Source organism: Triturus cristatus, chromosome 8 (genome assembly GCF_964204655.1).
Source record: "Triturus cristatus chromosome 8, aTriCri1.1, whole genome shotgun sequence".
NCBI classification, from domain to species: domain Eukaryota; kingdom Metazoa; phylum Chordata; class Amphibia; order Caudata; family Salamandridae; genus Triturus; species Triturus cristatus.
In genome coordinates, this window is record NC_140591.1 from 865,552,106 (window position 1) to 865,578,659 (window position 26,554).

Here is a 26,554-nt window from a genome sequence, read left to right on the forward strand (position 1 = left end):
GAGGGATAAAGTATGTGATGCTATAAGCAGTTGTGCAGAAATGTGTATAGTGTTATTGGGGTTATGTGAATTAGGACTTTGACTATTGGCTTTGACATGTTGATGATGCTTTTATTTTTTTTTAGCACAGAATATGTTTGGCTGCTTTAGCAGTAGAAGTTCCAGTATTAACCATTAAAGACCTTGAGTTCAACTGTGGCTGAGGACTAACAGCGAGTATTGGTGCAGCACTGGGGGACTGCGGGACATGCTGCGATGAGCGGGGCCCCGCTCATGAGCCGCACAACACTGGGCAGAGACGAGCAGTGGCAGGACGGCCTAGAGAGCAGTGGCCTCGCTGCGTTGAGCTCCGGTGAGGCTGGGGATACTAGTCTGGCAAAGAGGACTGGGCAGCACGGTTGAGTGCGACCGAGTCGAAAGAGACCGGCTCCCAGCGTGCACCCCGATAGCTGCAAAGCGGAGGAGAGCTTCAGGGGAGCAGAAAGATGTTGTGGCTTGGGGGGAGATGCCTAGGAGTGAAATATTCAAAGTGGACACCCAACTGCCTGACATCGGATATATGGCGTAGGAATAGCGCGACCGGAGACGCAGTGAGGGAGCTCTGGAGTGCAAAAAGGGCGGCCATGTTGATGAAATGCCAAAAGAGGGGCGAGGGCCGAACAAGAGGAGCAGTGCATGCACAGTAGTGCAGAGGAGGGGATAGCGGCGAGCACACCTTGTGGGAACCCTGGAGCAGACTGCCATAGCTGACTGGACACTAGGATCGTCTCCTCAGATCCAGGGCGCACGCTCCTTGTGCCCACGAGAGGAGAGGATTCCCAGAGGGGCGCTGTTGAGTGGTTGTCTGGTGTCGGAGGCTGGAAAGTGTTGACTATGGAGAAAAGCACGGGCCCCAGCTGAGGGTGATTAAGAAGGTGGTCCAGCGAGGCGCCTGCCTGTGAGGCGTGAGGAGTCAGTTGGGACAAGGACAGTATCCATGTGGATAGGAGCAGGAAGCTCTTGCTGGTGGAACGTACATATAACCGGACAGTAGAGGGGGACCAGACTTGGAGCTGGAACTCACACTGCAGGTAGCAATGAGGAAACCCATAGGGAAACAGATGGGAGCGCCCCCCGAGCAAGAAGACGATGCGGGAGTGCCTGACAAGCAGTAAGAACACCCGCAGCAACCAGAAGGGATGTTGCAGAAACCGGTGGATCAGATACTCAAAGCTATTACTGACACCAGGGAGGTGCTGCAACTGGACATTGCACATGTGGCGCAAGGATTGGGATTGCTCCGAGCTGACCACGTTAAATTGGTTGACAGGGTGAAACAGACGGAGGTGACTCTGGAAGCCTTGGAACCTGCCCAAACGACAATGGAAGCCCAGATGACCGCTGTCCAGCGCAGATTGCAGGTACTAGAGCAGAGAGCAGAGGATGCTGAAGGGTGGAACAGAAGGAATAATATTTGTGTAGTTGGATTGCCGGAAGGAGTGGAAGGAACCAGTATGGTGGAGTACCTGGAAGCCTGGCTGAGAGCGGAAGTGGCGCCTGAAGGCTTATCATCATTCTATACTCTGAAACGCGTGCATAGAGTCCCAGCACGGCCACTAGCAGCTGGAAGACCACCCAGACCCGTGGTGGCTAGACTGCTTCACTATAAAGACCAGGATCTTCTGCTACACAAGTCTCGAACTGCAGGCCCATACAACGTGGGGAATGGGAAAGTGACGCTGTTTCCGGACTACACACTCGAAGTACATCGCAAATGAACATCGTTCCTGGAAGTCAAAAAGTCACTCCGGGACGAAGGCCTCCAATATTCCCTAATGTTTCCGGCATAGCTAAAGATAGCAATGGATGGCAAGACGTACTTCCACGACAACCCTGATTGGAAGCCTGGGACATCAAAACCCACTGGAACACAGACGGTGAAAGAATGCTCTGCTGCTTTACAGGCTGTTGCAGCCATTTTGCAGGAGACCGGCTCGGTGGCAGGAGGAGTGTCAGACTCTGAGAAGGGATCGGCGGGGTCGGGCACTGAAGAATCGGACACAGGAAGTGTTCCTTTGCCACATGTGACAGCTGGACGAAATGGTGGATGCATAGCACCGGGACTCGACTTTGGGGGCTGCTGCGTTGAGGAGGGCATTGGTTCCAGTCTCGGGCATTTCCTCTGGGTTCGACTGATGCCTGAATGATGGTGGTAAGAGGAGTCAGTAAGGCCCGGTGAGTTAGTATTGTGGTAATCCTGCCAAATTGCCGCCCTGTATAGGACTGATTAGCTTTCTCGGGGACACAGCGCAGGCTGCTGGAGGTATAGAAAGTCGACCCTCTGAAGCTCTGAGTCCACCCTCCCTAAATTTGTGGGAGTGGGTTCCTTGGGTTTTTACTACAGGAACAGTTTGAGTGGCACTTTGAATGGGTACTACTGTTGTAGCGCCTGTCCTGGGAGAGGGTAGTTGGGAAGGGTTCTGGGGGTTGGTTGGGGTACGTAGATCCACCGGTGTGTTTCAATGTGTGGGGCAATGTTTTAAGAGGAATTGGTTTCCGCATGGGTTCGCTACTTGACTTCAAATGTATTACCTGGAATGTACGGGGGCTCCATATGATGCTCAGATGCCACAAAGTACATGCTTATTTGATACTATGGGGGACACACATAGCCTTCCTACAAGAGACGCATATTAATAAATCTGAAGGGCTAGCACTGAAACCTAGATGGAGGAGGCAATTATTTTACACAACTTATTCGGCTTTTGCTAGGGGAGTGCTGATATGGGTTAGAGCGGGAGTTCCGTTCCAGCCAACCCAACAATTGATTGACCCGGAGGGGAGGATTTTGGTGGTGACCGGCCGCCTCAATGGTGCTGATGTGACGCTGGGTAGTATATATGCCCCGAATGTGGATCAGGCCTAATTTTTTTGGACATTTATCAGGGAGGATAGCGCCATATCTGACTGGTTCGACATTGTTGAGAGGAGACTTTAATTCAATTGCGGATGTAGAGAGGGACAGGTCCCACCCCCTGCTCCGGATGCTCCGATCCATAGACTCTCTAAGGTTAGACGAGGGTGGCAGAATGATTGGGGATTAGTAGACACCTGGTGGGAGCATCATTTGGAGGAGCGGGACTATTCTTACTACTCCGGCATACATGATTTGCACATGCGGCTTGATACGATATTATGCACCCCGGATGTGCATGCCAAAGTCAGTCATAGTGAATATCTAGCTAGGACAGTGATCCAGCGCGAGACCGGGAAAAGGGGCAAATTTACAAATATCCTCCCTGCGTCGCAGACCCGACGTCACACTAGCTCATTCACACACGCAGTCATTGGTGGGGCCCATAACACCAACACTCGTACGTCTCTCTCATGAGTCTGCACACAGGAGGGATGATAATACGTGCTGGACATGTAGGGGAATACCTTATAACCTAAAGGGAAGAAAAGTTATTTTACAGAATGTACATTTACATTCGTCACCTATAGATCCCTAATCTCAAACATCAAGGCACTCCGCCCACTTGGTCGACAGACCAATTACTTGGATTGGTTGATGGTGATTTAGAACCAGCTAAAAAACACATTTAAGACTCCGAATCCTTTATTCTCTTTAACTACAAACCACAAACTCATAATTTCAGTTAATATTTGTTTATCAAGATTTTAGTTGCAATCGAATACTTAGCATTTGTTTCATCAAAAGTTTAGAATGTTTAGATCAACTAAATTCAAATCACAGATCATTATATTTACCTATTCTGGCTATCTGGATTTTCTCTATTTCTTTTGGCTCTGCATAATCAAATTTAGCCGTTAAATTGTCCAAATAAAGCAGGCCAAAGCTCAAAGTCCGAAAGTCCTTTGCTCAGCACGTTACAGTCCCAAAAATCGCCAAAGGACCAGAAGTCGGGCCAGCATCAGTCATCGCCTGTGAGCTCAAAGAGGGTGTGCAGTCATAGTAACCGCCGAATGTGTGTCTCCTCCCTATTCTACTACTCTTTTATAATAATTTTCGGGATAACATGAAACAATTTTAGGCAGAGAAAGTCTATGATTGGCTAATCCAGAACGTCCGATTTCAGTTAGTCGGGTTTCACATGGATTTTGCTGGTTCACTTCCGGTGATGACATAGTCCTTCATGTTTCAAAATGTTGGTTTTTAACTTGTATGATTCAATTGTTCATTTAAACCAGTTTTTACTGTCCGGGGTTTTGGCAGTCCACCAAGATCCTTGACTTTGAACAGTGTGGAATAGGTTATGTGGAGGTTCACAGAGCCATCCTATCCTGCGCAGTAGAATTCGCGCTCACGAGACGGTGGCCACTTCTGAACTCCATGTCGAGCGCCATGTTTAGGTAGGCCTCAATTTCTAACTTGAGCGAAACAAACACAAAAGAATAAATAATACAAAGAAATGAAGATTCTAATGTTAAACCCTCACTAATCCCTTTTATGTATTAGTATTTTCCTAGCATATAGCAACATTTAAAGCAATATATATACCTTTACGGTCCTCCACGAAGATGACAACATCACAAAAGCAACATAAATCATACAATATCTAATTACCACATATACTACTGTTAATATGATTACGTATTTTAATTATTCGAGTTATTTCACCATGCAAATAGCAGTTCCCACGTGTAATTTGTGTATGCAAGGGTTGTGTTATTTTCACACAGCAAACCATGAGGAAAATTATAATTAGTAGATTATACAGTTAATCTTTACATGCAAATAGAGGAGGTATACAACATTTTGCTCTACCTACTCCATCAATCCCCCCTTTGGTGATTTTTTAACATCACCACACTACCTTTATTTTTGAAAAAGGTAGGAAAAGAAATGAATTTAGTTCTTTTCATATCTTGTTGGATCACATTACTGTTTCACCTGTCTCTTCTTCTTTTGTTTTTCTATACATATTCTCTTTCCACTCTTCTAACTCAACTTCTTCAAATTCTGTTTCTTTCCTTTCTTTTTCTTTTCTTTGCAATTTCTCTTTTTATGTTATTTCTTATTTTTCTTCTTTTACTACATAGACATCTCAGAATTAATACTAAAACAATCACACGTTACTGGAAATAGAATTTTACTAATAAAGGTACTACCTAATTTTAGCAAAAAGTTCTTAATAGTAGAAAACTTTTTCCCAATCTTTTCCCAGACACCTTCAACCTCCACTGTAACAATCTCCTCATGCAAATCCGTTATATTCTTAATGTATGTCTTCAAATCTTGACTTTCGTCTGAAATGGAAGTACAAAAATGTTGAACTTTCAGCATTCCACAGACTCCACCCTCTTTTGTAAAAATTATATCGAGGGCAAGTCTATTTTGCATCACCATTGCACGCATGGCTACCATTACAGTATTTACCAATAAAAATCCTCCGGCAGTGCTTGTTGACAAGCGATCCACTACTGTTGATAATTTTATGTGCATTCAGAGATATTCCAACTGCTGGTATTAATGCTCCGAAAATGTCTCCTACAATTTCTGACCAAGATTCTCTTCTCCTACGTGTTAGCTGTCACCTATCTCATGTGCACCATCCTTTCCTCTTCCCACATGAAATATCTTTGGGAAAACCAGGCCTAGATAACATGCGCCATACCAATGGTCTGGTAACGATAATATGCTCTATTCCTGCAGATAAAATATAATCCAGGAAATACCGGCTCATTTCCTCCTTTAAATCCCCATCCACCCATGATTCTATAAGTATCATGGCAATCACTGTTACCTACAAAATAGTTGTCATATGCAGTTTGATTCCTTCTAATACACAACTACCCTTTCTGAGACCAATCTAAAGCCATTGTTGGACTAGCTTCTCCTTTCAAATGTTTTTCTCTTTCAACATCCCAGACTGTCTTTTCTTCCATTCCCTCAGGTACCTTCTTTTGCATTTTCAATCTCCTTTCTTCTACCATATCTAAAAGTCTTCTCTCTTTTCAGACTACAAGTTAGGTTGTTTCTAAATATTGACTCTAATATTAATTCTTTGGTTTCTAAGAAAAATTCACCTAATACCTTAGCAGGTTTTACTTTATTCAATTTGTTGACTACAGGTACTTGTGAAAATATGTTATCTACATCTGAAAAATAATATTCTAGTCTCCCTATATTAAAACAAACTTGCTAATACACTACATGTTATTCCGTATGTTACTGGGAGGTGATAGTATGTCACTCCCTCAGACACTGATGCAGGCAACTGCATGCAAACGTAGCAGTCCCTCACATCCACTGTCTTCACATATTCATATAATAATTTTGAAAAAACATTGTTAGAAAAATAATTTATAGACCTATCTTTATGTAAATAATTTCTATCTATTTCAGTCAGGTTAACCCTTTGAATCTTTTCTACGTTAGTCTTGTTCTCACTATGTCCATCTATTGTTTCTAATGTAACCCTAAATGAAACCATTAAAGCCAACGCACTCCACAGAAGCATTAGTAATCCTGTACAACAACACCACATTTTGAACCATCTTCTAAAGAAAATACATTTCGATTTTCTACTTTCTATGTTTGCCATTTCGTAAAATGATCAGTGTCTTTTGACTTAGCCTCTTCTACTTCACAACTAGTTTTGTCTAACCCAAGGCTCTAAGCACCTACTTGGTTATTTTCAGATTGTCTTTTCCGGAAAATTTTTGTTTCTTCCTTCAGAGCACTTTTGGTCTCTTCAGTTTGGCATTTGATCGTCTTTCACTTTTCTTTCATAATCTTGGTACAGCATTTCCAGAAACATCCATTTCTTCTCCGATGTCGGACAAGATAACTCTCAGGATTTCAGATTCTTCGTCTTCCTCAACCACTCTTGGTACAGTCACCTCTAGATCCCCTTGGCTATCAGCCTCTTCTTTCACTTCAGGCAGTGCCACATATGACCATTCCGGTGACTTATACTTCTGGTTAGGTTTTCTTATTCTTTTACTTGCTTCTGCTGTTGTTTGTTCAACGTCTTTTGATTTCTCTTGACTAGATACCTCATTCACCTGTTCAGCTCTAGATGAATTTACTCGTGTCAATCTGTATCTTAATCTTTTTATCTTGTTTGGCCAAACTTCATCCCTTGCTGGCCTTTTCAACTTACTTTCTTTTTTATTTTTCTCAGTTCTCCATGCTCTTTTCCTCAGGACTCGTCCTTCTGGTATTTCTTCATCACTGTCCTCTGATTCAGTTCCAACTTGACCTTTACTTTCAGTAGTCTTTCTTTCCACCACTTCCTTTTTATTACCTACTTCTGTCCCTCCTCGTGGTTCTTCCACACACTCTTCCTGCTGACTAACTGTCCCTTCTTCTATCTGTATGTGTGATTTCCCTACAACTCCTCGGGGGTCTTCCGCAAAAATCTTTCCCTCACTCTCTGTATCTGGTACCTTACCATCTAATTTGGTTATTTCAGGTGGAATTTCTCTTAAATTTTCATTCGGAACTTCTTTACCAAGGATTTCTTGGACAGTCTCTTCACTGTTTGTATTTCTACTCTTGTGTGCTTGTACTGTTTCAGTGTCTGATTCTGAGCTGGTGTCCGAAATCTGCAATTTTCTACTTAAAGGAAGATTTTCTGGAGCAATAATTGGACTTGGTTCTGGCTCCCCCCTTTCAGGGTTTTGTACTGTTCTTATTTCTTCAGTATCTGATTCAGAACTTGTATCTGATTCTTCAAAGTATTCTCCTTCCTTGTTATCCACTGGAATTGGAATTCGCAAGGTGTGACTAGCATGAATCCAGTTCCTTACTCCTGCACTTTTTACAGCTGTCGTTGTGATCAGAATCACCTGACGTGGTTTTCCCCAACGTGGGACCAAACAGTTTTGTCTTCTATGCACTTTTATTCTCACCCAATCACCTGGGCTTAGATCATGAGCTGGCTTCTTTTCAAGGGTGGTGGCATCCGATCCAACCTGATGAAACACAGAATGAACGGAATCAGCCAACCCCTTGCAGTAATCCAACACCAAGTCATCAGATATAGGCAACAGCTTGTTGACTGGTATGAATACATGCCTCATTGCTCTTCCCATCACTATTTCGTGGGGACTCAAGTCTGTGTTCCTATCTGGAATAGATCTAATAGTCATGAGTACCAGAGGTAAGACATCAGGCCATTTCAATCCTGTGGCTAAACACATTTTTCCCAGTCTATTTTTAATGGTGCCATTCACTTGTTCCACCACACCAGAAGCCTCTGGGCGATAGGCACAATGTAGTTTTTGTTGTACATTCAATGCTTCACAAATTAATTTCATAATTTCATTATGAGAATGCTTTCCTCTATCTGACTCAATCGTGACTGGAAAACTGAATCTAGGAATGAACTCTCTTAATAGTAGCTTAGCTACGGTGATTCCATCACTTCGTCTAGTTGGGTATGCTTCCACCCACCAAGAAAACAAACAAACCATCACTAAAACATACCTCAACCTGTTACATGGAGGCATTTCAATGAAGTCAATTTGCATTCTGGTGAAAGGCCCTCCTTCTCGTCCTATCGTTCCCAGACTTACCAGTGTTTTTCTTCCAGGATTGAATTGCTGACATATAAGGCATCTTTGGCAAAGGCTTTCAGCTACAAGTCTGAATTTTGCATTGTACCATATTTGTTTAAAGAGTCGGATCATGGCATCTCTCCCTACTTGTCCATGATACATCCGCGCCATGGCAGAGACCATGCTATCGGGCATGACTGGTCTTCCATCCCGATAAACCCACACATGATCTGTTTCCCTTGGTGCACAACCTGCTTTTACCCACTGTCTCATTTCCTCCTCTCCTGCTTCTTCCTGCAACTGTCTCACCTCCTCCCATGTATTCACTGTGTTAGTAAACAATAAGGGACATGAATTCATTTCTCTTTCTCTTACCCTATTTACAGAGTTCTGATCACTTGCACAATATTGGGCCATGTCGTTGGCAAACTGGTTGCCAGCCGAAATGTAATCGCTTGACTTCGACTGAGCTGCACATTTCACAACAGCTAACTGTTTAGGCAGCTGTATAGCCTCAAGCAATTTTCCAACCACTTCAGCATTCCTTATAGGAGTTCCACTCGATGTCAAAAACCCTCTTTGGGACCAAATCTGCCCAAAGTCATGCACCACACCGAAGCCATATTGACTATAGGTTATCACAGTCACTCTCACATTCTTTCCCAATTTACATGCTTTTGTTAACGCAAAAAGTTCAGCAACTTAGGCTGATTTTACTCCTTTTAGGCAAGATGCTTCCAACACAGTTGCTACTGTACATATAGCATACCCTGCACTCAGAATTCCCTCATCTGTTCTCAGGCATGATCCATCCACAAACATCACGTAGTCACTTTCTGTCAATGGTACATCTTTTATATCAGGACGTGGTTTGGTACAAAAATCAAGCACTTCCAAACAGTCATGATCCACATCGTCTCTGACTTCCACATTCTCAGCATCTGCAAAAACGTTGACGGATTTACATTCAGACATCTCACAAGGCTCACATTTGTTGCACCTAGGATGACTTTCTCATATTTAGTCAGACGACTATGCGTCATGAACTGAGTACGGCTCCTTGTTAAAAGGATTGCCACATCATGATGTACAAACACTCGCACAGGATATCCCATCATAATTCCTTCACTCTGTTCCAAGCTCTTACAAGTAGCCGCCACAGCCTTTAGACAACATGGCCATGCTACAGGGTGCAATATAGCTGAGAAATATGCGATTGGTCTTCGCAATTTTCCATGTTTCTGTATTAACACAAAGTGCACATCCATTTCTTTCGCTGCAATAGAGTTCAAACTCTTTCTCATAGTCGGGCATGCAAAGTGCTGGTGCTTCACACAAACTGTCTCTCAATTGTTTAAAAGCCGTCAACTCTTCTTTATTTAATTCAATGGGATCTTTTACATCACTTCTTGTCAAGCAGACCAAAGGATTTGCAATCAGGGAAAAGTTACTTCTCCACTGACGACAATATCCAACCATTCCAAGATACATTCTCACTTCTCTTTGCGTCATTGGGGCTCTCATTCCTTATATTATCTTGATCCTATCTGCAGTTACTTTTCTCAGTCCTTTTTCAATTTTGTGGCCTAAATATTGTACTTCCTTCTGACAGAATTGCAATTTTGATGGGGATACTTTAAGTCCTCCATCTGCCAAATGATTCAGTAATGCTATGGTATCCACTACACAAGCTTCTCGAGTTCTTGACGCCACAAGTAGGTCGTCAATATATTGAACCAGTACTGAGCTTTCAGGCATTTTTAAATCTTCTAAGGACTTTTTCAATATTTGGTTAAATATTGAGGGGCTCTCTGTATACCCCTGTGGAATTCGGCACCATGCCAAAATACGTTCGCCAAACCGGAACGCAAAAATCTGCTGACTGTCAGGATGCAATGGAATGGAAAAGAAAGCATGACACAGATCAATTACAGTGTACCATTCAGCGTCATGAGGGATCTGATACAAAATTACAGATGGATTTGGTACGATAGGACAGCATGATACAACTATTTTGTTTATTTTTCTCAGGTCTTGTACTATTCTAAAAGTTCTGTTAGGCTATTTCAGACCCATAATTGGTGAATTACATGGACTACTCATTATTTCTCTCAAAATACCTTGCTTAATCATTTTCTCTATTATAGGTGTGACTCCGGCAATTATCTCAGTTGTCAATTTATACTGTGGAATATTTGGGTAACTTACTCCTTCCTTTACAGCAATTTTTACGGGATCTACATCTTTCATCAAACCCACATCTTCTCCTGTAAAATCCCATACTTCTATTTTTACTGTCTTTTTCAATTCTTGAGGCAATTCCTCAGGGTCAAATACAGCAAATGCCTCGGTAACTTCAGTTTCCATGTTAGCTATTGTCATTATATATAGTACATCCTCATCTGGGGTCTCAAAGGCTATACCATCTGGAGTACAAAATATTGTGCAATTCATTTTGCACAGCAAATCTCTCCCTAACAAATTTACAGGGCTTGAATCGCACACAACAAAGAGGTGTATTTCAGAAAATTTCCCTATGTTAACTTTGACTGGTTCAGTGAGATACGTTTTTATCTGTCTGTTGGATACTCCAACTACTTGGATCGTTTCATCCGAGAGAGGAAGATTTTTAACATCAGCTGACCTAACAGTTGAACGAGTAGCACCAGTATCTACCAGGAAAGTAATGTTTTCGTCATTTACTTTTCCATCCACAAAAGGGCCTGTCTGGTCTACTTCTAGAGTTGTGCCAAGTACGCACTCCTCTTCCTCCCCTCGGCACCGTCAATAGCTTTCTTCTGACTCACTCTCATTGCGTTGTAGCCAATACTGCGAAACAGCACTAGCGCGCGGCAGCTGAGTTATCGGATCTTCGTTGTAGAATCCGGTCTCATTACTGTATTTCTGAGGATTTATGCTCTGTGGAAAAGGCGGTTTTGGCGCCTGATTCTGTTGGGCAACAACCTGCTGCTGTCTCTGCGGTTGACAACTCACCTCATTCTGCACCTGTGAATTTAATGATGCATTATCACCATTAGCACCTGGGGGAAATTTACACTCGGTTTTCCAATGTCCTATTCTTCCGCAATTATGACATGGCCACTTCTTTTTAGCTTCATCTATATTAAACTGTCCTTTTCCCTTCCCAAAATTGTATTTTTGTCTCATGCTTGTTCCATTAATTAAGCTTCCTGTCTCTCTGCCACTTTTACTTAAGCCCACATGGCTTTTTCTTTTAATTTACGCTGCTTTGCTTCAATTTCATCACTAAAATATTTTGCATGTCTCAGTACTTCATCTATCTTTTTATTCTGCCAGTCTACTGTATGTTGTTTAATCATTCACTTACTTCCGGTCGCAACCCATACACAAATCGATATACAAAATGACACAAATCTTTTTCACTCAAATTTTCATCACCACTAAACTGCTTAAAGGCAAGAATCAACCTTTCGTGATATGCATGTACTGATTCCTTCGCTTCCTGATGAGTTCTATCAATTTTTACCCAATCAGTTTCTTTAGGATGTACTTTATTTTTTAGAAAGGTAATTACTTGTTCATATTTTCTCATTACTTCTGGATCAGGGGCACCTGTTTTTGGATCTCTAGGGTACTCTTGTGTAGGCCAACTTATAGTTATTTTACATTCTGCCCATAGATCTGCTGGTACAATTATGTCAAATAGACTATTCAAATCAATCCATAATACTTTTGATAATTTTACAAACCTGTCTACCTGCCGGTACCACTCGACTGGCTTCTCGCGCAGTCGAGGGAAATCATTAGTAAATGATAATATATCTTGTCTGGTCCAGGGAACATGTACATAGCCTCCGCCTGGAATCTCCCTCATGGGACACTCAGTTACCACCTTTTCTTTTTTTTTCTTACTGGGAAAGCTGCAAACGTCTTGTCTGTTGCATCTTCTCGTTTCCGAAACCACCTACTTTTCCATTTATCTACATCTCCCCATTTTCTTAATAAAATGATTAACACCCTTATGCATCAAGCCAAAATCCAGTCGGTAAAATACCGATTCCTTATTAGCTCCCGGTATTAAGTAAAAAATACCCAATCCCAATGCATCAACCCAAAAGCAGAAATCGGTATTTAAGGAATCCTTAAATAGCGATTCTTTAAATAGGGATTCCTTAAATACCGATTCCTTAAATAGCTCTTGCATTTAAGGAATCCCAAAGTGAGATTCCTTAAATGCAATGCATCAAAGTTAAAAAATTAGCGATTTCGCTAATAAGGGGAGCAAATTACCATGAAGATGAACTGCATGGTAATTTGCAAAAACTTTGAAAAATGCACTTTTGTGCATTTTTCAAAGTGTCATGTTGCGCACACACATGCCCTTAGAGCATGTGTGTGTGCAACATATGTGCACATATCATTTTCAGGGGTGCAACAGGGTGTCCTTTTGACACCCTGGCACCCTTGAAAGTGCTCCAGCTATTAGCGATTCGGTAATACCGAATCGCTAATACAGAATGGCTTTACATTCATTCCTATGGGCCTCCAAGCCCATAGGAATGAATGGGTAGGTATTCGTTATTACCGATTCGGTATTACCGATTCGGTAATAAGGAATGTTAAGGAATCGCTATTTGAATAGCGGTTCCTACATGCATAGCCTTTTGCTATTCCTTATTAGCGATTCCTTATTTTTCGCTAATAAGGAATCGCAAATGCTAATGTTGATGCATATGCCCCTAAATCTTTAATCTGAGTTGTTCGTCCTGCAGTATTCAGATTTTCCATATCCTTTTCAGAAAAATCTACTCGGTATGGTTTTTGTAAAGACGTTACCTTTTCAAAGTCTATACCCATTTCATTTGCAACTTCTTCTAGTCTTTCATGTAAATTTCTTGCTCTCCATGTTATACTTTTGCATAGAAACAATAATTGTTCATCCTGATATGTTTTTCATTTTTCCGTGGGGATAGTCCCTACTATTAATTCTTCCAAGACAATTTTCAACTTGGCCACATCTAAAGGTTGGGGTTCTGCATCTTTCCGCTGTAAGCCCCTGACTATTCTGTCGTCATTATTATTCTATCCACTTAACTTTGATTTACTGTCAAATCTTTAGGCGTACTTTGTTCTGAAATACCTACTGTTTGTCTCCATGAATTCTTGTTTGAACCCTTTCTTTGCATCTCGGTCTGTTTATTACTATTGTAAGGAATCGTCAGGCAATGTTCACTATCCTTTTGTTTATCAAAGATAGGCATTACAGGTCCTATAGTTATTGGAACAGTTACAGCTTCCACGTTTATAATTAATTCCCTAATCTTTTCAGTTAACTCTAAGGTTGTCTTCGCTAATTCAGCTGAATTTTCATTAGCCATTTTACCAGGTTGTTGTTTCTCTGTTTCTCTAAAAGGATTATTTCTTCCTACTTCATGTGGTATTGACTCAAACTTTATATTTCGTGGTGTTTCTTTTATTGGGGCACTTGGTGTCAATAATGTGGAATCTGATTGATACGGGGGTGGATTTTTATAAAACATGTCAAGAACATCATCCCCCGTCTCATGCACACCTTACCCTCCTGATTCTGTATTATTTCTTTTTTCCGTACATTTTCTACTGCTAATCTCTTCAGCATTTCTCACAGGAAACAAACCATCAGTCATATTTGCCCTTCGCCATCTCCTCATTCTGTCCTCATAATTCTCCTGTCCATATGATCTACTAAACATATATTTATACCTTCCGGCACTCCTCTGCCGTTCTCTGTCATGCATCTCGTCTTCCCATTCTGTCAATGCTTCAAACTGAGTTGGTCTAGGTCTTGGTTCTAGATTCGTCATTCTTTCTCTCAAATTTCTCAAAACCGCTAAATTAAATGAACCATGTTCTGGAAATGCTAAGACTCCATCTTTTGTATACTTTGCCCAATTGTCCAACCAAATACATGTATGATATCCATATTTTACAACCATGAAGGATGCGGGCGATTTTGGTGGAGGAAGCAACTGTCCCTCTCTAGTCACAATCGGTTTGTCCCTTTTAAATAAACTCTTGATCTTTCCAAACCAGGACTTTTTACGACTATTCTGTTGGTTTAACCAATCGTAGCGCAACTCACACCAACGCACCAATCCGGAGCGTCTATGTCACTTCTGTAATTCTCCAATCCCTGCGCGACTCACACTAACGCACCAATCTGGAGCGTTTACGTCACCCTGTAATTCTCCACTCCTAGCGCGGCGAACACTAACGCACCAATCAGGAGCGTCTACGCTTCTAGCTGTCTGGCCAATCCCAGCGCGGTCTTTACTGACGTCAGCTTTTCTCGCTACTCCTGCTTCTGCTGACCCCTCCTTTACAAATTTATCTGCAAACTTTCCGGCGTTCTTTCTGACTTACAAATCTGTTAGTAACGACATAAAAAACGCCACCATTATCTGTTTCGCTAACAAGAGTATAGTTAATGAGCTTTCTCACAAGAATGCTGTCTTTCCCGACAGCAGTGAACAATCTGCCCTACTACGGAATCGTTACATCCGTTGATAAAGTAGCACTTCCCTCTATCTTACCCTTCTAGCAGGCATTAGCTAACCGTTTCTCTAGAAATAAAACACCTGTTGGAGACCCAATGCTCCTGAGAATTAAAACCAGAGTTTCACAATTAACCTGAATGCCATTTCATTTACACACATTCATACGGAAAATGTAGTTCATTCACACAGAATCCTGTCTTTCCCGAGAGCAGCGAACAATCTGCCCTACTACAGATTTATTACATTCGTTAATAAAGTAGCACTTCTCACTACTTTATCCTTCTAACAAGCTTAGGGGACACCTATTACCTTTCCAGTGATAAGGGTAATCCGCGTTCACGTGGACTCCTGGTACTTAAGACCAAAATTTCACAGGTGGCCTTCGCTACCCATTCACTTCTTTCACACAGAAATTATCCCTAACGGCAACACACGACGATGTTACCAATCGAACCCAGACAATGCGTCGTGCAACTTCAATCGTTACACGTTTTTCCCCGTGTACCTACAGGACACAACAATTCCGTCTTTCCCGAGAGCAGCGAACAGTCTGCCCTACTACGGAATCATTACAAACTTCCGACTTCCTATATCCCAGAAGCCGTCAAACAACATAGAACTCGATGCAACTCAACATAAAGTGGTAATACATAAACCAATACTCATCCAACATCAGCAATCAATAAGCAAAAATCGGAAATCAGTAGGCAATATTCAATCTATAAACATTAATCACCAAACCAATGCAATAAAACCATACTGCTAACAGAAAAACTGATCCAGCGCGAGACCGGGAAAAGGGTTACATTTACAAATATCCTCCCTGCGTCGCAGACCCGACGTCACACTAGCTCATTCACACACGCAGTCATTGGTGGGGCCCATAACACCAACACTCGTACATCTCTCTCACGAGTCTGCAAACAGGAGGGATGACAATACGCGCTGGATATGTAGGGGAATACCTTATAACCTGAAGGGAAGAAAAGTTATTTTACAGAATAAACATTTACATTCGTCACCTAGAGATCCCTAATCTCAAACATCAAGGCACTCCGCCCACTTGGTCGACGAACCAATTAGTTGGATTGGTTGATAGTGATTTAGAACCAGCTAAAACACATTTAAGACTCAGAATCCTTTATTCTCTTTAACTACTAACCACAAACTCATAATTTCAGTTAATATTTGTTTATCAAGATTTTAGTTGCAATCTAATACTTAGCATTTGTTTCATCAAAAGTTTAGAATGTTTAGATCAACTAAATTCAAATCACAGATCATTATATTTATCTATTCTGGCTATCTGGATTTTCTCTATTTCTTTTGGCTCTGCATAATCAAATTTAGCTGTTAAATTGTCCAAATAAAGCAGGCCAAAGCTCAAAGTCCTTTGCTCAGCACGTTACAGTCCCAAAGATCGCCAAAGGACCAGAAGTCGTGCCAGGATCAGTCATCGCCTGTGAGGTCAAAGAGGGTGTGCAGTCATAGTAACCGCCGTATGTGTGTCTCCTCCCTATTCTACTACTCTTTTATAATAATTTTCGGGATAACCTGAAACAATTTTAGGCGGAGAAAGTCTATGATTGGCTAATCCAGAACGTCCGATTTCAGTTAGTCGGGTTTCACATGGATTTTACTGGTTCACTTCCGGTGATGGCATAGTCCTTCATGTTTCAAAATGTTGGTTTCATACTTGTATGATTCATTTGTTCATTTAAACCAGTTTTTACTGTCCGGGGTTTTGGCAGTCCACCAAGATCCTACCCTTGACCGGGAACAGTGTGGAATAGGTTATGTGGAGGTTCACGGAGCCCTCCGAGTCTGCGCAGTAGAATTCGCGCTCACGAGACGGTGGCCACTTCTGAACTCCATGTCGAGCGCCATGTTTAGGTAAGCCGCAATTGCTAACTTAAGCGAAACAAAAACAAAAGAATAATTAATACAAAGAAATGAAGATTCTAATGTTAAACCCTCACTAATCCCTTTCATGTATTAGTATTTTCCTAGCATATAGCGACATTTAAAGCAATATATTTACCTTTACTGTCCTCCACGAAGATGAAAACATCACAAAAGCAACCTAAATCATGCAATATCTAATTACCACATATACTACTATTAATATGCGTATGTATTTTAATTATTCGAGTTATTTCGCCATGCAAATAGCAGTTCCCACGTGTAATTTGTGTATGCAAGCGTTGTTATTTTCACACAGCAACCATTAGTAAAATGATAATTAGTAGATTAGTCCATCACTCCTGAGGCTTGAGCCGGGAGTAGGAGACTTAGCGCTTCCTATTTGGCATGCTGAAGTAACATTTGCTGCTGGAGGCAAGTTTTACATTGTTTTAACCTGCTTTTATTCTGGTACTTGCACGTGTTCTGCTGCTCGCTTATTTTGCACATCACTTTTAAAAATATCTTCTAATTGTAAATACTGCAGCGCCTGACGCTTTCCCTCACCTTGGGTTCCTCTGCCTTTCCGGCGCATACTAGACCCGAGCAGGCTCCACCTGTGGACCGGGTTCTGGCAACGGCGGCCATCTTAGTGAGGCAGGGGCGGTATAGGCAGTCTAGTTGTTGCAGCACACCTATATCAGGGGCACTGGCGCGACCGCGCACTGTCCATCACTCCTGAGGCTTGAGCCGGGAGTAGGAGACTTAGCGCTTCCTATTTGGCATGCTGAAGTAACATTTGCTGCTGGAGGCAAGTTTTACATTGTTTTAACCTGCTTTTATTCTGGTACTTGCACGTGTTCTGCTGCTCGCTTATTTTGCACATCACTTTTAAAAATATCTTCTAATTGTAAATACTGCAGCGCCTGACGCTTTCCCTCACCTTGGGTTCCTCTGCCTTTCCGGCGCATACTAGACCCGAGCAGGCTCCACCTGTGGACCGGGTTCTGGCAACGGCGGCCATCTTAGTGAGGCAGGGGCGGTATAGGCGGTCTAGTTGTTGCAGCACACCTATATCAGGGGCACTGGTGCGACCGCGCAAGCCCGTCTGCGCCCGGGTCGCGCTCAGCGCACTACCCCCTGTCTATTTTCAATCAGGCGAAAAGAAACGTCTTGTCTACTCTAGAGCCTCCTTAATGGTGTTAAATTCGAGGGGGAGTAACGCCGATTGCTCTCGTGTATTGGCAGAGTTTCAACTGGCTCGGTACCTTTGATACGCCCCGAATACATTAAAGCAAGGACTAATGTTGGTCCATAAATGAATGGGGCTGCAGAGACTTTTCCATGTATTTTAATTAACGCCAGATCTCTGGTAAAACACAGTACGGAATGCTCCGAATTGCTGTTGGAGTTGGATATTAAAATTGCTTTTATAACAGAGACCTGGACGGATGAGTCATCCGGTCCAGACCTAGCTCAAGCAACTCCTCCGGGGTACTACTGCGAGGTTCTTCACAGAGCTAACAAGAGGGGTGGTGGTGTAGCCATCTTATATCATAGTTCAGTGCAGGGTACTTTCAAAGCGCTATCATTGCCAGCATACGAAGCGCTTGCATTTAATCTGAGACTAACGAGTCCTTTTTCCTTCAAAGGCACCCTTATTTACAGACCTCCGGGAACTAAATTGCTTTTTTTTCCCTCCGTGGGTACCCTCTTGGAGGATGCCTTACTGGGGAACTCATATACCATATTAGGGGACTTTAATTTTTTCCTTGAGCGGCCAGAGGACCCAGATACAGCTCGTCTCTTTAATATTATGGAAACTGCAGATTTGCTACAACAAGTAACGGGTCCATCCCACCAGGCTTGATGGGATCTTTTCCAATACATCGGAATTAGCTTTCGCAGCTCTGTTACCGCTGGCCTGGTCAGACCACGCGGTAGTGCAGTTTAATATCACACCCACTCCCCATTTATCCAACGGGCACCCTCAAACAGTGGCTAGAGTAGTCAGAGCTTGTAATAGGGTGGAAGCTGAGACCTTATTCAGGGTACTCTCCACCTCAGTCACACCCATGCCCAGCAATATGGAGGAGGTGGCGTTGTCATACACGAACTGGCTTACCCAGGCTTGTGTAAATCTGGCTCCACCCCAATCAGCGGTTTTCAATAGAACTATGCCGTCAGCCCCATGGTATACGAGCGAATTAAAATCTCAAAAATGCGTATGCAAGAAATTAGAACGTAACTGGAGGAAGGCATACATGGATGGAGAAAAACGGGTATATCTGGCATGCTTGACCAAATATAAACGTATGTTAAGGGAAGCCAAACAAAAGTACTTTGCCTCTCAGATTGTAGCGGTACAAAAGGGGGTGGTGATGGACGGAGCATCAGAACCAATCAAACACTCACACCCAGTCAACAGATCTGGGTTTGATCCATCACCGTTCTTTAGCCCACTCTGCCACCCCAGTTCAGACATGGCCATATGCAAATCAGTCTGACCCTGTGCCTCATGGGAACAGTCCAGCCCGAACTGCCAAGCCATGCCTTCCCTGGACCGGAAACAAGCTTCCTAGGACCGGTTTCTGGCATTTCAGCCGTCTTCAGCCAGGCTTGCTTGAATCCAGTGGCAAAGTGAGCAAGGGACTCACGTCTGAGCATACCCTGCCAACTTATGGCGAACAAAGCGGTACAAAAGGGGGTGGTGATGGACGGAGCATCAGAACCAATCAAACACTCACACCCAGTCAACAGATCTGGGTTTGATCCATCACCGTTCTTTAGCCCACTCTGCCACCCCAGTTCAGACATGGCCATATGCAAATCAGTCTGACCCTGTGCCTCATGGGAACAGTCCAGCCCGAACTGCCAAGCCATGCCTTCCCTGGACCGGAAACAAGCTTCCTAGGACCGGTTTCTGGCATTTCAGCCGTCTTCAGCCAGGCTTGCTTGAATCCAGTGGCAAAGTGAGCAAGGGACTCACGTCTGAGCATACCCTGCCAACTTATGGCGAACAAAGCGGTACAAAAGGGGGTGGTGATGGACGGAGCATCAGAACCAATCAAACACTCACACCCAGTCAACAGATCTGGGTTTGATCCATCACCGTTCTTTAGCCCACTCTGCCACCCCAGTTCAGACATGGCCATATGCAAATCAGTCTGACCCTGTGCCTCATGGGAACAGTCCAGCCCGAACTGCCAAGCCATGCCTTCCCTGGACCGGAAACAAGCTTCCTAGGACCGGTTTCTGGCATTTCAGCCGTCTTCAGCCAGGCTTGCTTGAATCCAGTGGCAAAGTGAGCAAGGGACTCACGTCTGAGCATACCCTGCCAACTTATGGCGAACAAAGCGGTACAAAAGGGGGTGGTGATGGACGGAGCATCAGAACCAATCAAACACTCACACCCAGTCAACAGATCTGGGTTTGATCCATCACCGTTCTTTAGCCCACTCTGCCACCCCAGTTCAGACATGGCCATATGCAAATCAGTCTGACCCTGTGCCTCATGGGAACAGTCCAGCCCGAACTGCCAAGCCATGCCTTCCCTGGACCGGAAACAAGCTTCCTAGGACCGGTTTCTGGCATTTCAGCCGTCTTCAGCCAGGCTTGCTTGAATCCAGTGGCAAAGTGAGCAAGGGACTCACGTCTGAGCATACCCTGCCAACTTATGGCGAACAAAGCGGTACAAAAGGGGGTGGTGATGGACGGAGCATCAGAACCAATCAAACACTCACACCCAGTCAACAGATCTGGGTTTGATCCATCACCGTTCTTTAGCCCACTCTGCCACCCCAGTTCAGACATGGCCATATGCAAATCAGTCTGACCCTGTGCCTCATGGGAACAGTCCAGCCCGAACTGCCAAGCCATGCCTTCCCTGGACCGGAAACAAGCTTCCTAGGACCGGTTTCTGGCATTTCAGCCGTCTTCAGCCAGGCTTGCTTGAATCCAGTGGCAAAGTGAGCAAGGGACTCACGTCTGAGCATACCCTGCCAACTTATGGCGAACAAAGCGGTACAAAAGGGGGTGGTGATGGACGGAGCATCAGAACCAATCAAACACTCACACCCAGTCAACAGATCTGGGTTTGATCCATCACCGTTCTTTAGCCCACTCTGCCACCCCAGTTCAGACATGGCCATATGCAAATCAGTCTGACCCTGTGCCTCATGGGAACAGTCCAGCCCGAACTGCCAAGCCATGCCTTCCCTGGACCGGAAACAAGCTTCCTAGGACCGGTTTCTGGCATTTCAGCCGTCTTCAGCCAGGCTTGCTTGAATCCAGTGGCAAAGTGAGCAAGGGACTCACGTCTGAGCATACCCTGCCAACTTATGGCGAACAAAGCGGTACAAAAGGGGGTGGTGATGGACGGAGCATCAGAACCAATCAAACACTCACACCCAGTCAACAGATCTGGGTTTGATCCATCACCGTTCTTTAGCCCACTCTGCCACCCCAGTTCAGACATGGCCATATGCAAATCAGTCTGACCCTGTGCCTCATGGGAACAGTCCAGCCCGAACTGCCAAGCCATGCCTTCCCTGGACCGGAAACAAGCTTCCTAGGACCGGTTTCTGGCATTTCAGCCGTCTTCAGCCAGGCTTGCTTGAATCCAGTGGCAAAGTGAGCAAGGGACTCACGTCTGAGCATACCCTGCCAACTTATGGCGAACAAAGCGGTACAAAAGGGGGTGGTGATGGACGGAGCATCAGAACCAATCAAACACTCACACCCAGTCAACAGATCTGGGTTAGATCCATCACCGTTCTTTAGCCCACTCTGCCACCCCAGTTCAGACATGGCCATATGCAAATCAGTCTGACCCTGTGCCTCATGGGAACAGTCCAGCCCGAACTGCCAAGCCATGCCTTCCCTGGACCGGAAACAAGCTTCCTAGGACCGGTTTCTGGCATTTCAGCCGTCTTCAGCCAGGCTTGCTTGAATCCAGTGGCAAAGTGAGCAAGGGACTCACGTCTGAGCATACCCTGCCAACTTATGGCGAACAAAGCGGTACAAAAGGGGGTGGTGATGGACGGAGCATCAGAACCAATCAAACACTCACACCCAGTCAACAGATCTGGGTTTGATCCATCACCGTTCTTTAGCCCACTCTGCCACCCCAGTTCAGACATGGCCATATGCAAATCAGTCTGACCCTGTGCCTCATGGGAACAGTCCAGCCCGAACTGCCAAGCCATGCCTTCCCTGGACCGGAAACAAGCTTCCTAGGACCGGTTTCTGGCATTTCAGCCGTCTTCAGCCAGGCTTGCTTGAATCCAGTGGCAAAGTGAGCAAGGGACTCACGTCTGAGCATACCCTGCCAACTTATGGCGAACAAAGCGGTACAAAAGGGGGTGGTGATGGACGGAGCATCAGAACCAATCAAACACTCACACCCAGTCAACAGATCTGGGTTTGATCCATCACCGTTCTTTAGCCCACTCTGCCACCCCAGTTCAGACATGGCCATATGCAAATCAGTCTGACCCTGTGCCTCATGGGAACAGTCCAGCCCGAACTGCCAAGCCATGCCTTCCCTGGACCGGAAACAAGCTTCCTAGGACCGGTTTCTGGCATTTCAGCCGTCTTCAGCCAGGCTTGCTTGAATCCAGTGGCAAAGTGAGCAAGGGACTCACGTCTGAGCATACCCTGCCAACTTATGGCGAACAAAGCGGTACAAAAGGGGGTGGTGATGGACGGAGCATCAGAACCAATCAAACACTCACACCCAGTCAACAGATCTGGGTTTGATCCATCACCGTTCTCAGATTGTAGCGGCAAAAAATCCTACAAAAGAGATTTTTTCCACTATTAATAAACTCTCCTTCATTCTTTTTGAGTAAGGTTAACACTATTTTCACTAGTCTTAACGACCCAATTGAGAGGAAACAGGAGGGTGATTCAGAGTCCAATGAAACGCCACCACCGGTTATCCTCCAGGAGTTTAGGCATCTTACCCTTCAGGACACCCTGGAGTTAATAGCTAAAGCCAACTCCGGGTCCCCACTGGACCCCTGCCCTCTGAAAATCATCAAATTGGCGCCAGTACCAATCGCCACCCATCTCACAGCAATCTTTTTTTTTTTTTTTTAAACTTATTTTTATTGCCATTTTCACATTTCTTATATTGTACATCATACAGATTCGTCAAGTGGTCGTATCCGATCATACATCCTGCAAGGTTACTCAACAGTTGTATTGATTGATGATTCGTTACCAAGAGGCCTAAACAGTGTATACAATCATCGTGACAATCACAGCCTACAATCTCGGGTTCCATATATGGCAAAGGAACTGGGGTTCAACAAAGGTGTAAACTAGGGGATGAATATGGAAGAATATATCCAATTGCACTAGGGGGGGAAATGCAGCGTCGTGATGGTGAGGTACCTCTAATACCAAGTGTGCCTATCCTGGTAGTTGCGACCGAAAATCGTAACAGTGCGCCTGGAGCTAGGGTCTGTCAAGGTCTCGCACGGCTGGGAGCCTACGGGTTCAGGTGGGCAGAGCCTGTGATTGTGTATTCCGGATGAATTGTGTAGATGCGTCATCTGGCGGGTCCGCCCCCGGGGAGAGCTGCCTAAATTGGTATAGTAACATGGCCCATTCCATTGATATAGGGTGTATCGTGTACCTCACAAGACTCACCTGTTGCTTGCGAGGTGATTCCGCAGAGACGACAAGAGCACCCGTCCCTGTACCCACCTGACCCTCGTGAATAGTAGGAACCAACGGGGATGAGATGGACGCAGGGAAGGGAGCCAGAAAGGACGTAGCGGCTTGGTGTAGGAGTATCCTGGGGCCCTATGGAAGACAGGAAGGACTAGATCAATAAGGAATCCCAACCCCTGTTCTACAGCACCCACGCCAACCCACACACAGAAAGAAGGTCTTTCCGGGGACTCACCGATGCTTCTTCGGACCAGGGCACCCAGAATCAGCGCTGCTCCTGGCGATGAGCTCCTGGACACTACTCCTTCCGAAAATCAAAGTAAAGCGCTCCTGCGCCTGTGTGTCAAAAGAAAAGTCAAACCATGCACAAAGGTGTTCTTGCGCAAGAAAGTGGCAAACTAAGGGGGCAAGCTATAACAATGGCAACGTAGGTGCTAGAACACAGTTCCAGAATGAAATGGGTACTTTGTCACAGTAGCGCTCCTGCGCTATGGACTCTTCAGTACCACCTAAACGCACCCACGCTGAATGAAGCAAAAAACCAAGAGTATCCCACCAACGCTCCTGCGTTGTAGGATCGAAGAAAACCCCCAAGCGCTCCTGCGCTAACAAACGAAAGTATCCCTCAAGCGCTCCTGCGCTATGTAGACTTAAATGCTCCCTAAGCGCTCCTGCGCTAAACGAACTAAAGGTATCCAACAACGTGAAACAATTATCCCATGAGCACACCTGCGCTCTGGGATTCAGGCAGCCTCTAAGGCGGGGGCGCTCCAGCGCGGTGAGACGGAATACACTTACACGCCTCCAACTGCACTGGAACCAGGTTGCTGGAGTCGCGTCTCGACTCGGAACTCGGCGTTCACGTCTCAGGGGGATTCGGTTGAATCCGAAGCACGGAGCCGGCGGGAAACGCGCAGTTTAAGCGTTTCCCCCGGAAGTGTTTCTCCGACCTCTCGTGCGCCGCAACCACTAGACCGGGACTCACCCTCCAACCGGAAGTGAGTCTCCCGGTGTTTCTGTGTGCGCGTTTGCGGGGCACCTGACAGTACACCCCCCCAAAACAAGACCCCCTCCCCAACACCCCAAGGACTCAAACAGGGGAGACAGGGCGAGGGCTCAACGGGTGACTAAGATGGAAAGCACGGACTAGAACGGGAGCATGGCGCACATGGGACAAAGGTTCCCAAGACCGTTCATCCGGGCCGTACCCTTTCCAGTCAACCAGGTAGTATAGCTTACCTCTGGTTCGACGAGAGCCCAGAATGGCCCTGACCTCATACTCAACATGGTCCTCCACCACCACCGGAGAAGGGGGAGAGGGAACAGCGCTACCAGAAGGAACCGCCCTCAGCAGTGAGACATGGAAGACAGGGTGGATCTTCATGTGTGCAGGAAGCAAGAGTTTCATAGCTACGGGGTTGACCACCTTTTCGATGACAAAAGGACCCACAAAACGAGGCAACAGTTTCTTGGGGCCATGTACATTCAGGTGCCGAATGGAAAGCCATACCCTGTCACCCAGACGGTACTCGGGCTCCTCCTGTCTATGGGCGTCAGCATACGCTTTGTAGGTGTCCTTAGCTTTAGCCAACTCAAAACGTGCTTGTTGCCAGAGGCGGCACAAGGACTCATGGTAGGAACGCACTGTGGGTAAGTGGCTGTCCCGGGGTACCTCCCAGGCGGTAGTGCGAGGATGACGGCCGTGGAGGCAAAAGAAAGGAGACATACCGATGGCAGAATGCTTGCTGTTGTTGTACGCGTATTCCGCCATCCACAGCACCTCGGACCAGTCCTTCTCCACCGTAAGCAGTAAACAACGGAGGTACTGCTCCATGGTATGGTTCGTTCGTTCGGCCTGGCCGTCTGTCTGGGGGTGGTATGCGGATGACAGGCGGACGTCCATCTCGAGGATCCTGCAGACCTCCTTCCAGAAGCGGGACACGAACTGCGAGCCCCTGTCCGTGATAACCACTGACGGAATGCCATGGAGACGAACCACTTCTTGCACAAAGCTCACGGCCAACTCCGCAGCGGTGGGCACCTTTGCCAAGGGTATGAAATGTGCCAGTTTGGAAAGGTGATCCACTATGGTAAGGACAGTGGTGTGTCCAGTCTTGGTGAGAGGGAGTTCTACCACGAAGTCCATAGAGATGGTGTGCCACGGACACGGTGGCACCGGGATGGCACGCAGTAGACCAACAGGGGGTGTTGACCTGTTTTTCCCCAACAGACAAATGGCACAGTTCGCTACATGGGCTTTGGTGTCACTCGCCATTGTGGGCCACCAGAACTGTCTTTGCACTAGCTCAAGTGTCTTGTGATAACCAGGGTGGCCAGAGAGGACGTGATCATGGCACATGCGGACTGCTTTTTGCTGACTGGGAACCCCTGGTAGGTACAACTGGTCCCCCCGAAACAACAACCCGTCCACACACGTCACTCCCTTGTGGCCCTCTGCCAGGACATCCGGATCCGCTTGCTTCAGGTCGTCTTTAACCTGTGTCATGAAGTCCGAGGAAGCCACTACGCCCTGGAAGTGCTGTTCCGAAATGATGGGAACCGGCTCGGTGTTGTCGGCCTCCTCCTCGGTTTCGTCCAACCGTGAAAGGGCGTCTGCTTTGGCGTTTTCTTTCCCAGGGCGGAAAGTGATTACAAAGTCGTATTCATTGAAGAATAAGGTCCATCGGAGCTGGCGGGCGGTGAGGGCACGTGCTGATCGTAAAAACTGGAGGTTCCTGTGGTCAGTGTAGATTGTTACCGTGTGTTTGGCGTCTTTTAGGAAGTGGCGCCATTCCTCAAAAGCGGTCTTGATTGCTAAAAGCTCCCTGTCGGACACAGTGTAATTACGTTCTGCCGGTTGGAGTTTTTTGGAGTAAAAGGCCACTGGATGCAGCTGTCCGGTATCGGTGTTTCGTTGGGACAATACGCCCCCTATGGCGTCCTTA

At 45.3% G+C, this 26,554-nt stretch overlaps 1 protein-coding gene across 6 annotated transcripts in view; it reads left to right on the forward strand.

Moving 5' to 3' along the window:
- LOC146805193 (putative protein ARB2BP) overlaps positions 1–26,554 on the forward strand; it is a 208,836-nt gene that overhangs the window by 129,408 nt on the left and 52,874 nt on the right. The window contains exon 1 of one of the 6 annotated variants that reach the window (XM_085622388.1): positions 1,964–2,214. The exons of the other annotated variants lie outside the window; for them this stretch is intronic. The gene's annotated coding sequence lies outside the window, so the exon portion shown is untranslated. Of the gene's footprint in view, positions 1–1,963; positions 2,215–26,554 lie in introns of those variants that run through there. 6 annotated transcript variants of the gene reach the window in all.